Source organism: Saccostrea cucullata, unplaced genomic scaffold, assembly GCF_032062105.1.
Source record: "Saccostrea cucullata isolate Sc308-1 unplaced genomic scaffold, CSIRO_AGI_Scuc_v1 ctg5078, whole genome shotgun sequence".
Lineage (NCBI taxonomy): Eukaryota > Metazoa > Mollusca > Bivalvia > Ostreida > Ostreidae > Saccostrea > Saccostrea cuccullata.
In genome coordinates this window covers 17534-33224 of record NW_026930505.1, presented here as the reverse complement: position 1 = coordinate 33224, position 15691 = coordinate 17534, and the positions used below count along the sequence as shown (strand labels likewise).

The window sequence follows — 15691 nt, the reverse complement described above, 5'->3', positions numbered from 1 at the left end:
ACAAAGACAGCTGTAAGAGATTAGCATTCATACTAAGATGCATGACCTTTCACCTGGAAAAATTAACAGTCAGGTTTAATTATCATAAAAATAGTTCGCCTAACTACTGTAGTTTCCTTAATTTTTGCAAGGTCTTATTTTCGCGAATAGCCCTAAAACGGAAAATCGTGAGAATAATAATTCGCGAATGGACAATTGATCAAGAGATTTGACATAGATTTTAGCTCCATAAAAACATAGGCGATTAATTTGATTTCGCGTGTGGTGCTTCTCGGGAAATTACGCTATAATTAATTCCACGGGTATATATTGGAATCTAAAGTATCGAAGAGTTGTCACAAAGAAAGCAATTAGAGATTGAAATATTCAGATTTCTATACTAAACAAAATTTAAATGCATAAAATATAAAAGTTAACAAACTGTTATTCAAAGTATTATTTTACGCTGAACTAAATTAAAAATAAAATAAAGTAACAAAAACATGATGTGTTTTCAAAAACACTGATGCCCCCGTATGGCAACATAGCAAAGATTCAACGGTTAAATGCGAATGAAAGTCGGGATTTTTTTTTTACAAGGCAACCATTTGTAGAATATTAGAACCCTAACACTGTTAAATTGTTATATATGAAAGAAGGGTCAAACCTCAGTAGTTCTTAATATAAAACTCAATTCCTTTAAGATAGGAAAAAGGTGTCTGGAAATTCAATAACTCTTTACTAACAGACGAAACGTACCTGATCAAAGTGAAAGAAACAAATAAATCTGTTAGAAACAAATAAGAAAAGAATAATGTGCTTATCGAAATATTGATAGAAGTACATTTTTTGAAGTCCTTCTAACGGAGATTAGAGGCTAACGGGGAGTTATGGCCAAGACTATTTTTTTTAAGCAAGTCAAACTCCAAAGTCACGGTCAAAGGCTTGATATCAAATAAGAGAACTTAAGCTTGTCAAAAGGAATAAATATGTGAAGTATAAAATCCCTAGCCCTTCAAATGTTTTGGTAAATGTATGTTTTTAAAATGTATGTGAAGCTCCGTAGTAAAGGTCAAGGGTCAAAATTCTTGATTTCCAATTTAAGGTCTTCTCACAAGGACTATAAATTTCAAGGTCAATGGGTCAAAGTTCTTTATTTCCAAAGAAAGGTCTTCTCATGATCAAAAGGATTACATATATGATGTATGAAAGTCCGTGGCCATACTTAGACAATTACTGACCTTTTTACTGCCGGTACTGATAAACTTAGAAAAGTGCCGACAATCTTATTCGGTGCTGAAAACCTTAGTCAATTACTGACCCGTTTACTGTCCCTGCTGAAAAACTTAGACAAGTGCTGACATTTACTGATAATTACTGTCCCTATTGTTCTCGCTCTCGGGGAGGCTGCAAAGGTGTGAAATTGATTTTTTTTTATTTTAACATACGGATAAATTATTATTTTATTTATTTGTTTTTTCAAATAATTTTTTAACTATGTCCATGTGATACCTTTGAAAAAAAAGCTTCTTTGATCGATTTATAGAAAATTTATTTGAAAAAAAAATATTTTCAAGAGAAGGGATAAAATTTCAAAACCTTCAAAAAGATAAGCAATTAAACAATTAAAAATAAAATAAAAAACTTCGTTTAGTAGTGAGATATGAAATTTTACAGAGATCTTTTACTTTTTATAATAAAACATTGTTATTATATGAAATGTATTTTTTATAATATTTTCTTAATTAACATTAACTCCCTGACTTTCATTAACATTAATTTAAAGAATTAAACTGTCAGGTTAGATGTGTTTTATTTGATTTTAATTTAATTTATTCAAATTTAGTTTGAATAATTTTAATAAAGTTTGCGCGCGGTAAGGCTGTGGGTGCCCTCTTTTGAGGAAAGGCGTTTGTTATAGTTTTCATATTATGTAAAATTTTTAATAATTATTATGTGGAGGCCGCCCAAATTTGTTTTTATGCAGTCAAACATACCCGAATCCAAGTATTTGCAAGAAGAAACAAAAATTAAAAGGCAAACGGGAGATTTAACTAAAAAAGAAGACTTTTTATTTTATTTATTGGGTAGGGGGAAGGGGGCTACGGGCCTGCATTCATCATTGATCCTTTGACATTTATTGATTTAGTTACTGTCTTTAAGCTGATTTTCGAATCTAGATTTTCTGGATCTCCACCTGAAAGTGTTATTTTGATTCAAATACATGTAAAACTATAACATTTTATATTATCATCATTTGTCTATGCATACTCCTGAAACAAAACTTCGATAGAAATTAATATCAATATTCTTTTCAAAAAGAGTGTCGGTAGACGTTCACATGGATCTAGTTTTTTTTTCAAATTTAAATGGGGGGGGGGGGGGGCGTGCGAACTAAATGTAGAAAAATGAACCTGTATTTATTTATTTTACTAAAGTAGAACACACAATACTGTCGTGTTTAAATTTGTACTCTTTTTGATCTGTTTAGGTAAAAAAAAATAATAAATTTTAATTAACTTAATAAATCGACGTTTAATAGCTTTGTTCGGTATCGAAACCAGTATCATGATTTTACAGTAACACTGCTTTTTATTCGTCCAAAATTATTCAAGTTTTGTAGTAGTAGTAGCTGGTATCCAGCCGAATTACATAATCTTTCAAAATACCATCGGAAACTCTGTGAAGCACCTGTGTGTAGAAGAAATCGCCTGACGCGATCCGAGTGTGTACGGTAGCGGGTCAAGAAGATAATAGTATGGAACGCCATCACTGCCTTATAGCATACAACTATGCATTTATTATGTCAATTTATCATTACGTGATGTGAACATATCTTTACGTTATGTCAATTTTTATGGGGTGATGTAAAAATATCTTTACATCATGTCAATGCTGCATTACATGAAGTAAACACATTCTTCCATTATGTCAGCACTTTATAACTTGAAGTCCAAAGTTCATTATGTGAAGTGAAAATATGTTTACATTGTGTTAAAACTTCATTACGTGAAACGAATGTTTCTTTATAATTTTTTATTTCTTTAATATGTGAGGTCAAAATTGCATTACGTCAAGTTAATTGCGTTTTACATGTGTTCTATGATTAATTTATCATTACGTTAAGCCAAAGACTTTTCCCTTTTTTGAGTTTATATTTCTATTATAACTAAGCATTATTACGTGATGTTAATGTATCTTTATTTTACGCCGAGGTCATCACAATGTGAGGTGAAAACATCTTACCTTTATGTCAGTGCGTTATTACGTATAAAGGTTTATAACATAATGTGAACATATATTATGGAGACAGTCCCGGCGTTACATATTATACCAACACTTTATTACATTATGTCAAAACTCCATTCCGTGTTGTGGATATATAATTAAATTATGTCAACTCTTTCTTATTTGATTTAAAACTATCTTTACATTGTGTTAATTCTTTATCATGTTGATTACAAATGTTCATTACGTGCTGTAAAATACATTTACATTATGTCAAAGTTGCTTTCACGACTGGGAAGGGGGGGGGGGGGGGGTCCTGAATAATTAGGGCGAATTACAGATACATTATATGAGGGGTTGGGGTCTGGCTTCCTCTTTTTTTCCCCATATTTCCCTACAAGTTTATCATAGAAAATATGTATTGAAATTCGCCCCACTTTTTGCTGAAGTATATGGGTAATGTAGTATATTTGGAAATTTTTTTTAGGACTGATCGAAGTTGGACCCCCCCCCCCCCCCATTCTTTCACCCGAAAAAAAGAATTTTCGACTTTGGACATTTTTTTTTTGCTTTTTCTTGTACGTTATTTTTTTTCTGGCTGACAAACCTCCCCAAACTTTCAAAAACGATGCAATTTCACTGGAATGAGTCATTTTTCACCCATTCCAGGACTAGAATTCTGTTACAAAAATCTACCAGTCCCTCAATTAAATCAATTGACCATTCCTTAATAAACATAGGCACATATCAGTGGCGATCTTAGGTTCTTGAAAAGAGTAGCTATAGGGGGACGGTATGGTGTCTAAGTTGGGGACCAGGGGGTGAAAGCCTGGAGGCTCTCAGGCTTGATTCAGTTTTTTTTATATATATAAAACGTTTCAACTTATTTCAGTTATACTTTATGTGAGATGTATGCAATGTCCTACAAAGTAAAACCAATTAATTAATTTCATGCATATTTGGTCACTAAAGATGGGAGGATATGATCCCCCCTCTCCCCACCCACCCACCAGTGCACGTATGAAATACGATGTGTTTACACTTTTTTTTTTTTAAAAAAAGAGGAGGGTTAAAGACTGATAAAAAAGCTAAGGACAGTGTTTTGTTGTTAGATCAGAAGTTTCGGACTTTTCAAAATAAAAAGGAAAATATTGCTGCATAACACATACTATTTGATTTGCGATAATTATGAGATTTAGCGGCCATTGAATTTCGACGTTAGAAAAAAAACAATCGTCAATAAAGATTCCACGGGAACATGATCCTATTTATAAATTTTAACCTGATATTTAATTAAGAATTAATTAAGTCTTGTGTATATAATTTATTATTTTATATGTTTAATTTAAATTATTTGCATGTTTAACATATGTGCATGTAATATTGAAAACACAAAACGAACTTTTAGACATAACCTAAACCTTACGTCACACAATAAATGGTTGGAATATTCTAAGATACATGTATACTGACAAGAGGCTAAACATTTTAGACACACTGTAAAGAAACAGTAGCATAACATAATAATGATTTGTAAAAAAGTAAGGGAAAATCGACATCATGTAATAGATTCCCGTCGTCATGTAGCATATAGATGACACAATATAGTAAAGAATTGGCCACATGTGACAATTTTTTTCACATCATGTAATGAAAATCTGACATCGTATAGATAGTTTTCATATGACCTAATTTTAGCAAAAGTTAGCTCCCATTGGCCGCCATACTGGAGGTCCAAATGCTCATATTCCTTCATTGTTTAACCAATTTTAAATTTTTATATTTGCGATTTTGAATTAGGAATCATTATTTTTCTGAAGTATTTAAATTTTTGGAAGCCTCCTTTATTAAGAAAAAAATATTTAATAAAGATTTTCTTCCAAATATTTCTGCCATATTTTCTTAAACTTGGTAAGACAAAGAGGAAAACTCACCGTGTCGACCTCCAATATGGCGACCAACGGGAGGTAACTTTCGCTAATGTTGGGTCCATCGAAAACTATCTATTATAGCGACTTGATATTGAATCACATACATGTAATGTAATGAACTACTTAGACCAAATAGTAGAGAGTGCACATAATGTAACAATGAGTTGAAATTGTATAAAAACATCTTTACACCACGTAAAATTGTTTTGACTTAATGTCATAAAAGGCTGATGTCATACATATATCACATGGCTTCGAGGGTGACATACCAGAATATTTGACCCGAGGTGACAGGAAAGCCCTGGAGTGTTATGTCACCCGATGCCGATTGCCTGGGTCAATATTGATTTTTTGGAAAGAGAGAGAGAGAGGGGAGAGAGGGAGAGAAGAGATGAACGGCATCTCGACACGGAAGATAGTGGGTACCTACAGTTAGCGAATAATCTTAATCTTATGAAAAAGAAAGATGTTAAAGATGAGAAACCTGAATTAAATAAATAATGATTACGGGTATAAATTGATCAAATGGACAAAGAAATTTGCATCATTCAAAAAACTTACACATTTTTATAAATACTTTTCAAGTATACTAGATTTTTTTTTTCATGTAACGTGTGTGCAGGGGGGGGGACTTATACATCTATGCTAGAGGGTTCGAAATAAATATTTGTGAGCACTGGTTCGACGAATGACTTCCAATGACTTCCAATTTTCACTACTTCGTAGAATATTTTACTAGACAAGTCCGCCTTCTGCATTATTATTATGTTAACATCATAACACCCCCTACGTCTACCCACTTTAATGACATGAAAATTAATTTCGGCACATAAAATTAAATTAATTCCAATTCATCAATAGCTACGGGGGAAATGGAAGGTATGAAACATGTAATATTTTTGTTTAATTTGAATCTGCTACTGCTAATATTAGTCTTACCGCTGACCTAGTAAATATAAATATTTTCCGTAAGATTTCTATAATTGCTAGTACACGAATTTTTATTACTAGTCTGATAAATATTTATTAGTCTCGGACGTACATACATTGGGTACTTATGAACCCTACGTAAGCGACCAACCAACCATTCATTTAGATATAATGTTTTCAGTGGCGAAATTAACAAGGCATAGTACAAGTTTATATATGGAACACTGTACTGTTCAATAGGGAAACTCCCGTATGAGCAAACGAAACCGGAAATCTTAAACAGGGGTTTGACTTGTACATATGTCCGAGAACATTAGGAAACTGAATAACCTATCAGTAATTATTCAATATTTAGAAGATTTCCTTTTTTCAATAAGAGACATCTGTCTTGCTTGTGAAATGAAAATTAATACAACTTTCCGATCGTAAAAACCGGGGGGGGGGGGGGTGGGGGGTGGTGGCTCTACATTAAAGTTAGATATCTGTCTGCAAATAAATAAATGAATGAAAACTAACTTGATGATTAATTAATTTTAATTCTTTAACTGAACAGGGATAGATATATTCAACACATAAATTTAAACTTGATTTACACACAGTAAACAAATCATATACTGAATTATTTTATAGATATCAATAATATTTATATTAAAAAAATAATAACCGCCTGGGATTTTTTTTCATCAAAAATTAAAATAAGACTGTTTTTAAAGCAAAGTATAACACACACTCATTTTCACACCTCTGCAGCCTCCCTGAGAGCGAGAACAATAGGGACAGTAGTAATTATCAGTAGATGTCAGCACTTGTCTAAGTTTTTCAGCAGGGACAGTAAACGGATCATTAATTGTCCAAGTTTTTCAGCACCGACTAAGATTGTCAGCACTTTTCTAAGTTTGTCAGTACCGGGAGTAAAAAGGTCAGTAATTGTCTAAGTTTTTCAGTAACGACAGCACAGTGACAGTAATTTTCTAAGTTTGTCAGAAAAAAATGGGAATGTCAGTACGTTTCTGACTTAGTAGTGTTTGACACTTTGATAAAATTTATCGAAAGCTTTGACACTTTGATACACAGTGGCAAACACTTTAACCTGTTGAAAAACTTAATATCGGAAATTATCATGTTGAAAAACTTATCAAAACTTATCGAAAACTGTAGTTATCTATAGTTTTTATTTGTTAAGGGGCGCGTCCGGTGAGCAAGGATTTCCTTTGAAATTCTTGACAACATCAACGAATGCAAATATTAGTAATAAGCTAGCGTGTATCATGAAATATGCAAGAGAGCATTTGCTATTCATAACCCCATATTCACTGAATAACGTTGTTTCTAGAAGGGTCTACTTTCTAGTCTTTTTTACACTGTGCAATCGACATCAGACAACTGTCATCGCACACTGTTGTTTTTCTCCTCCTTCCACTTCGAGGCAGATTTTCAACACTTCATCATTCATGCAATTATTTCTTAATTTTTGAAAAATTCCTGCTTTTATTCCTATTATATCCTGTATATTGTTGTTTGAATACCCCTCCTTAGACATCTTTTGAACTAAATCTTTTTTATTCTGCAGCCACCTCTTTTCCATGAGGTACTATGTCATTAAGTAGCTAATTATATATCTCAGGGGAATATCTCAATTGTACTTCAATAAAAAACATAATGACAAGTTTAAATACCGGATCTCTTATGGGTACATGTATGTTACTGGTATGTTGTGGTTCATTAAAAAATAACATTTTTATTTTATAATGACTGTGTTTAAAATGGTTTAGCTACTATTTGCAAACAACTCAATTAGTTCATACTACTATAGATTAAAAGGGCTCTTATAGTCATATAGTGTAAATGCATTAAATCTTCAAAAGTCTTCTTTGATCTTTTCTTTCAAGAAAGCAAAAACTACACTTCTTTAATTGATTTATTGCTTATTTCTAATGATATTGCCATCTAAGATTTCAAATAAAATTTTATTATAATAACTTAAGCTTTACACTTAGGTAAAGTTATACGTACATGTATACAGATTAATGTTTTCTGCCAGTTTGACTTTTATGTTTTTCTTTCTAATTTTTACAGTGGAAGAACGTGGTAAGTTATGTAAATTTGATTTTTACCATGTGATTTTTTGACTATATATCTATATGTACTACTATGTTTGAATAAGCAACATCACACGTAATTATGAATTTATCTTTCAAAAATAGTTTTAATAATATTTGCAACAGACATTCAAAATAATCACGATCAACAATGAATAACCCAATTTTTCTATTAGATATCTTTGAATATGATGTGTTTTTTGGCTGCTTTTTTGTAATTTTCAAGAATATGTCATAAAGTTGCTAAGTAAAACAAGAGGCCCCTGTGCCACATCGCCCACCTGAGTAACTTTTGTGATGCGATTCTTTACCAACCACCCTCTCTTCTGATAACTATTGTGGCCCCATAACCCCCCTTCCACCTACCCCCGTCTTGATCTTAATAATTTAAAATCTATACTACCCCAGGATGCCTCCATTTAAGTTTCAGCTTTCATGACCCGTGCAATGGTTCTTGAGAAGAAGATTTTTCCTATATATTTCTATATAAAAATATTGTGGCCCCGTCCTACCCCTGGGGTCATGATTTTAACAATTTAGAATCTAAGCTACCCCAGGATGATTTCACATATGTTTTAGCTATCTTCGCCCACTGGTTCTTGGGAAGATTTTTAAAGATTATTCCTGTGTAAAATTTGGTTTTCCTATTGTGGCCCCGCCCTGCTTCAGGGGGTCTTGATTTTTACAATTTAGATTCATTCTTCACTTCCCCAGGATGCTTCCATATTAATTTCAGCTTTTCTTGCCCAGTGTATCTTGAGAAGATTTTTAAAGATTTTTCCTATATATTTCTATGTAAAACTCTGATTTCCTATTGTGGCCCCGCCCTACCCCCGGAGGTCATTCTTTTTACAATTTAGAATCTACACTACCCCAAGATGCTTCTACATAAGTTTCAGCTTTATGGCCCAGTGGTTCTTGAGAAGAAGATTTTAAAAGATTTTTTCGATATATTTCTATGTAAAACTTGGAATTCCGATTGTGGCCCCACCCTACCCCAGGGGGTCATGATTTTAACAATTTAGAATGTACGCTACCCCAGGATACCTCCATATAAATTTCAGCTTTCTTGGCCCAGTGGTTCTTGAGTAGAAGATTTTTTAATGATCCCAACCTATTTTTGTCTGTTATTGATTTTCTCCAATTGGAAGGGGACCTGGGCCTTTATTTTAACAATTTAAACACTCCATCACCCAAGGATGCTTTGTATCAAGTTTGGTTAAAATTGGCCAAAGTGGTTCTTGAGAAGAAATTGAAAATGTGACAAGTTTACAGACGGATGGACGGACGGACTACGGACAAAATGTGATCAGAAAAGCTCACTTGAGCCTTCGGCTCAGGTGAGCTAAAAAGGTTCTTCTCATATACGAGGGTTGTCCCAAAAAGTCGTAGACAATGTTTATAATTTTTTTAAACATGCAACCAATACTTACCAAATTTTGCACAGACATAATATAGTCAATATTCTTTAAAATTGTGAATTTTTTAAAGACTTATCTTTCATATTAATAATATTAAGACGATTTATTGAAGGCTGATAAGGCCTGTCGGCGCACGGACAAAATTCGGAATAATTTACGCATATAACTATTGCATTTGCTCTTTTGTACTATGTATTGAATCACGTTATGTCCGCCGTCACAAAATGTCCGCCTCTTTTTCGGAAAAATCGTCACACTATGTCCGCCGTCACGAAATGTCCGCCTCTTTTTCTGAAAAATCGTCACACGATGTCTGCCGCTACAAAATATCCGCCTTTCTTCCAAACAAATCGTAATATTATATTCCCCGATACAAAATCCCTGCATCCCTTCTAAAACAAATCGTTATATTGTCCGCCGACAAGAAAAGTCCGCCTTCTTCGGAAAAAAATTGTCAAATTACGTCCCCCGCCAAGAAATGTCTGTCTATTCTGGGTAAACTTGTCACTGATCACATAATGATATACATTGAACACAAATTTAAATCACTGAAACGAGAATCAAAATCATAATAGCATGTCAAATTTTCATATATATAGCATTAGAAACAGATGATTGGTGTCATGATTTTCAAAGTGTTATTGGAATCGAGTTGGATGAAAATGACGTCGTCAAACGCGTAACCAGCGCACGGAAATGTAATAAATTGTTATGTATATGGTTTATATACATCAGAGGCGGGAAAAAGAGTACAAAAATGACATTACACACAAGTTTGTTATAAAGAAGTTATTTTTAAATTGCACGATATTCAATAAAAGTTTTTCTTCTGTACGGAAAAAAGTTAATGACGGCATACAAGAAGTAGAGCATTGTTTGATAAACGCAAACAATAGGGAACAATCTAGACCGCGAACGACGTCAAACAATTTGTATTCTCTGCTGCCTACAATGTAAGGCGATCTTTCAACTAAATTTTGACTGAAATTCAATTTTTTTACATAAAAAAACAAAGTTTAAAACAAACGGACAGGAGTGAATTCAAATATGTCCTTTAATAAGGAGTGGTATATCACTTAAAAGAAATTATTGAATGTTAATACCCGCGAGTGAAGCAGACGAGGAGAGCATGACGTTTTAAGAGACATAATTTACGCTTGCTTTCGTGCGCTGGTGTACCCTTATATTCTTTCTTTAATTTTTTCATAATTTTCTTATAAGATGTGATATCATCATGAAACTTAAAAGTGTATGATCATAAAATGGTACTTTTTGCTATGACAAGGAAAGAAATTTCATAATGCAAAGAGAAACAAAACTGTTTCTCTGTCTACGACTTTTTGGGACAACCCTCGTAGATATTGCCTTTAAAGTAAATTTAATTAGAAAAATAAGTATTTTCATTATTTAGTCTAAATAATATTTTTGTCTTAATGATTTCAGAAGGAAAGAGGGGTAAGTTGTTTTACAGATCAAAAACTTGTACCTTATTCTGTTTCAGAAGTTTTTTCTTAGTTCGTCAATTTTTTTTCCTTTTTTTACTGTGTATATATACGACAAAATAACCCCCTAGTTTTTCTTAGGGAAGAATGTCACACCAATATTTTATTTCATACGTCTTTAAGACATCCCTATGGAGGTATGGTTTCGAGGTGTGGTTTCAGCATTAAAAGGTGTTGATGAATTTTGATTACGAGGGTTGTTCAAAACGTCCGTTGACTGTTGTCATATCTTTTTTTTATTTAAAGTTATATGATAAAAAAATTTTAAAGCAGTAATTTTAAGGAGGGGCATGAATGGGGTTGGGTGTTTACTTCGTATATAATGATTATATAACTATGGACATGCAGAAACATTTCATTTTATGGTTGGAGAGAATTTTGTTTTTGCTGGTCTACAATGCACATGAATTGTATGGAACAATATGGAGTCATTATTGTCAATAAACCCTATTCGCACCATATATCTGCCAGTACAAATGAATACTCTTTTCTAGATTTATTGCTCTTGTCTATCAAAATGCAAAAGTACACTAGTCAATAAACGCAGCACCTATAATGTGAATATTTATCTCATTTTAAATACATGTATCTAATTAAATCGATATACATGTATTATAAATTCGATTTATTGTATTCTGCATAAAATCCATAAATCTATTTTTTTCCTTTCATTTCATTTTCTGTTCCTCTGTCACTACTTTATAGAAAATTGTACTTCATCTGACTGACTAAAAAATCTGTTATTACATTTTTCGGTTGTGTCTTTTGCTTAATCTCGACGCAAAATGTAACAATGTAATGTGTAAAAATCCTCCAAAGTGTGTTTATACATTTTGCGTTGATTTCGACGCAAATATAATAATCCGGGTTTATTACATTTTGCGTTGTTATTACATTTCGCCGTGTAACTGCGTTGTAGCGGCGGGTTTAAATTATGTCACATAGCTTTTCACTTTAAAGGTCAGACGAAACGTTGCTCAAAAATAGATAATTTTACTACAAATTTGTCATTGACGTAAAGGTACTTAAACAAGTTTCCTCACAAAAAATAAGGGTATCTTACCATGCATTTGGACAGGATACCACATGGTCATATTTCTTAAATAACCCTTTTAGGTAATCTGTTGAATGGCCTCTATCACAATGTTGGGTGTACTTGTATCTAAAACATTTTGAAAACAATGTAGAAATCAAAAGAGAATGACAAATATGGATAATGTTTTATATAATACCAAGAGAAAGAGGACATACATTTTAGGAACGTGTCTTCTGACCTTAAATATGTTCTCGTCATTTAAACGTTTTCTTAAATGATTGTACATTTAATAAGCAAATGAATATATTTATTATTTTATTTTTAATTTCATGTTTGCCTCATTATTATTTCAGAGAGTAAGAAAGGTAAGTTTATTTTACAATACAAAATTGACCCTTTTATGCCCCGTAAATAATGTTTCCGGGGTACATATATATAGCTTTTGTTGAGTCCGTCAATCTATCTAGCTTTCTCTCTGTCTGTCTGTCTGTTTGTTTGTCTGCAAAAACTTTAAAATTGCCCATAACTTTTGATTTAGAGGAGACATGACTTTAATATTTCACATTTTTATTCCTTTTATTCCTGGCAAAACCTTTCTTTGGGTCTCAGCAAATTTTACCGTATATTTTTGTCATGACTGTCTGTCTTTCTAGGTATCTCTCTGCCTGTCTCTATGTTTGTCTGTTTGTCCAAATAACTATGACCTTGTCCATACCTTTTGATCTGAGTACCACCAAATTTGATCTTTTGACCTTGACCTTGGAGTTTTACCCACATTTACATAAAAATTCAAAACTTTTACTTTGGCCATAAATTTTGAACAGTAGATACCAAGACATATATATATTTCACATGTGTATTTTTTTCTTTAGGAAAGACCTTTTATTGGATACTTTGACTTTGACCTTTTGACCTTGACCTTGAAGATGTCTGTACTTATGAAAATCCTTAACCTTGGCCATAACTGTTGAACGTTAAGGGATAGGGCTTTCCTACTTTATGTATGTATTCCTTTTAAAAAGACTATTCATTGGAAACCAAGAACTTTGAGCCTTTGACACTGACCTTGGAGTTTGACGTAGTTTTAAAAAGCAATCTGAAGTCCATGACTTTAAAAGGGTAAGGGCTAGTGCTTTCATGCTTTGCATATTTAATTCTTGTAACAAGGCCCTTCATTTGATAGCAAGACTTTTGGCCCTTTGATCATTGAAGTTTGACCTTCTTTTTAAAATTTTTGTTTTTGGCTATAACTTCTGAACGTTTAGGGATAGGGCTTTCATACTTTATAAATGTATTAACTACGACAGAAAGACGAACATGTAACTTCTAGCTACCCTTATTGTTGTCACACACCTTTTGTATTTCACTTGATCAACACTTACACATGTACAGGAACATGTGTGTATGTATGACCTATCATATAGATGTGTGTCTATATAATGTACATGTACATGTAACTAAGAAGGGCATGGGGTGGGACCTTACCTGTATCAGTATGTACATCTGCCACAGCTACCACAGCTCTGTCAACATCTGTCCAGTCCAGTCAACAATTGTCAAATACAATAAAGCATGCAGTACAGTGCAAAGTTGTTAGTATAAGAGCAGTTTTGAAAGGATTTCAATATGAAACTATATCAGTTATCAGTACAATAGGACAGGGCTCAAATAATTTGCTTTAAATATACTTGTTCCTAATACAAGTCTATATACAACAGATAATACAAATAATCTATCTATATACTGGTTAGATAAACAAGTGTTGTATGATAGATTGTCTTACCATCCACTGGTAGAATAAATCACCACAGAGTCAAGTTTATGCACACGGAAGTCACAATATAAACCGAAGTCACAGTTCACAATGTTCATCACTGACGGTATATACGGTAAAGTCATCTAGCATGAAATTGTCGCTGTTCACTATAGCTCTCACAAGGAGGAAGGTAGATGAAAACCATCATTCGTCAGCTTCTTGTGTAGGCATCGTCCATCATCAACAATCCCGTTGGGCGCCAAATGTAATAGTGGTCCTTAACGAGGCCCGATCTAGTTGAACTGCGCATACGTTTTAACGCAGCGTCGACTCAGGCACGTCACAGTACCTTTGACTGCCGTCACAATTGATTACAATAACGTCACAATTAAAATGACGTCAAATTGCGCTAAAATGTTTCGCTGATCTTGCATACCTGGTAACTCTATAGACTGTACATGTTGAAAGCTGGTATTTCTATTATTTACATGTTTTGTTTTGTTTTTTTTTTAATTTTTAAGTGATAAACAACTTTGGAACATGATTTATTTTGAGGTATCAATTTCTTGGTACATATTCATTAATTTTACCTTGTTTTATTCAATTTGTGAGTTAAAAAAACAAACACGGCCAACCAAAAGTAAACGATTTTAGTCTTTCTCCTTGAGCATGTTGAAGTCTTTATACACACCTTTTTATTGAGGACTTAAATATGCATGAATTAGCTTGATTTAAAAAAAATCAGTCTATGAATCATTTCAATGCAAACCCCGATATATTTTATTTTTCTATATATTACATGGTATTAGTAAAATTCGTATTTGTCGCCTTTACCCCCCCCCCCCCCTTTTTTTTTTCCACGTATAAAAACGTCGCGTATAAAGAAAAAAAAGAAAGCATGAAGAGAAAATTATTTCAAAATGTAAGAATTATTTATTTTTTAGAAACTAATACAGTATTGCAATCGTTTGTTGATGTTATGTACACCCATGGTGACTTATTTCATGTCTAGATGGATAAAATAAGTGCTAATTTTGTGTTTTGATATGCCCCCTTGTCACTGCAATAAAGGCTACCTTCAATTCTCTTTTCATTTTTTATAAGAAGAATGAAAATTGCATGATATATGTGAAAAACAAAACATTTCATCATGTATTTTTTTTTAATTTTCAATTTCTTTATTTATTGGAGGGTTTTACTATGTAATTGTGTATAAAAACACAAAAAATGGCCCATATCTTGACAGAGCCCCCATTTGACTACAATAAAGGCAAGGTAATAAAATTTCATTTTAATTTTTCTTAGCATAATAAATACAAAAATATTTCCAAAAATCAAAATTTTTTATCATTCCCTTTTCGTAATTTTCAACTAGATCGGGCCTCGTTAACTCATAAAGAATAAGTCGCCACTTGTGGGTTCATCGTTTATTATTTACTTCAAGTAAATCAATAAACGTGCAAGGGAATAACTATTGCACTATCTTCATAAAGTTCAAATCACTTTACAAGTTATTCCCCTTGAGTGCATAAAATATAAAAACATTAAGAGGCAGCCCACTGAAAATCAGGCAATGGGTGGCACATCGCATGTCATGGATTTTTATTATTTTTTGCATATAGACTTATTAAAGCAAGTGTTTACAGATGACAACATCAAAAAAAAATTTTAGTGCTCCGCTAATCCTATTTTTGGTAAGTGCTCAATTTTAAGTGCAAAAAGGTCAACATGGGGGTAAAAAAATTACTACGTTTTTATTTTGTTTTGTATGAACCAGATACGCAAAACCTGGGTCCATATTATTTATAC

At 32.7% G+C, this 15691-nt stretch overlaps 1 long non-coding RNA gene across 1 annotated transcript; it reads right to left on the bottom strand.

The window, feature by feature from the left end:
- Window positions 1-14160: 14160 nt before the first annotated feature.
- On the bottom strand, window positions 14161-15146 carry LOC134228841 (uncharacterized). The gene is made up of 2 exons (XR_009984088.1): window positions 14754-15146; window positions 14161-14544 (listed from the first exon to the last, which is right to left on the bottom strand). It is a non-coding gene; the product is annotated as an uncharacterized LOC134228841 (long non-coding RNA).
- Between the last annotated feature and the right edge of the window lie 545 nt (window positions 15147-15691).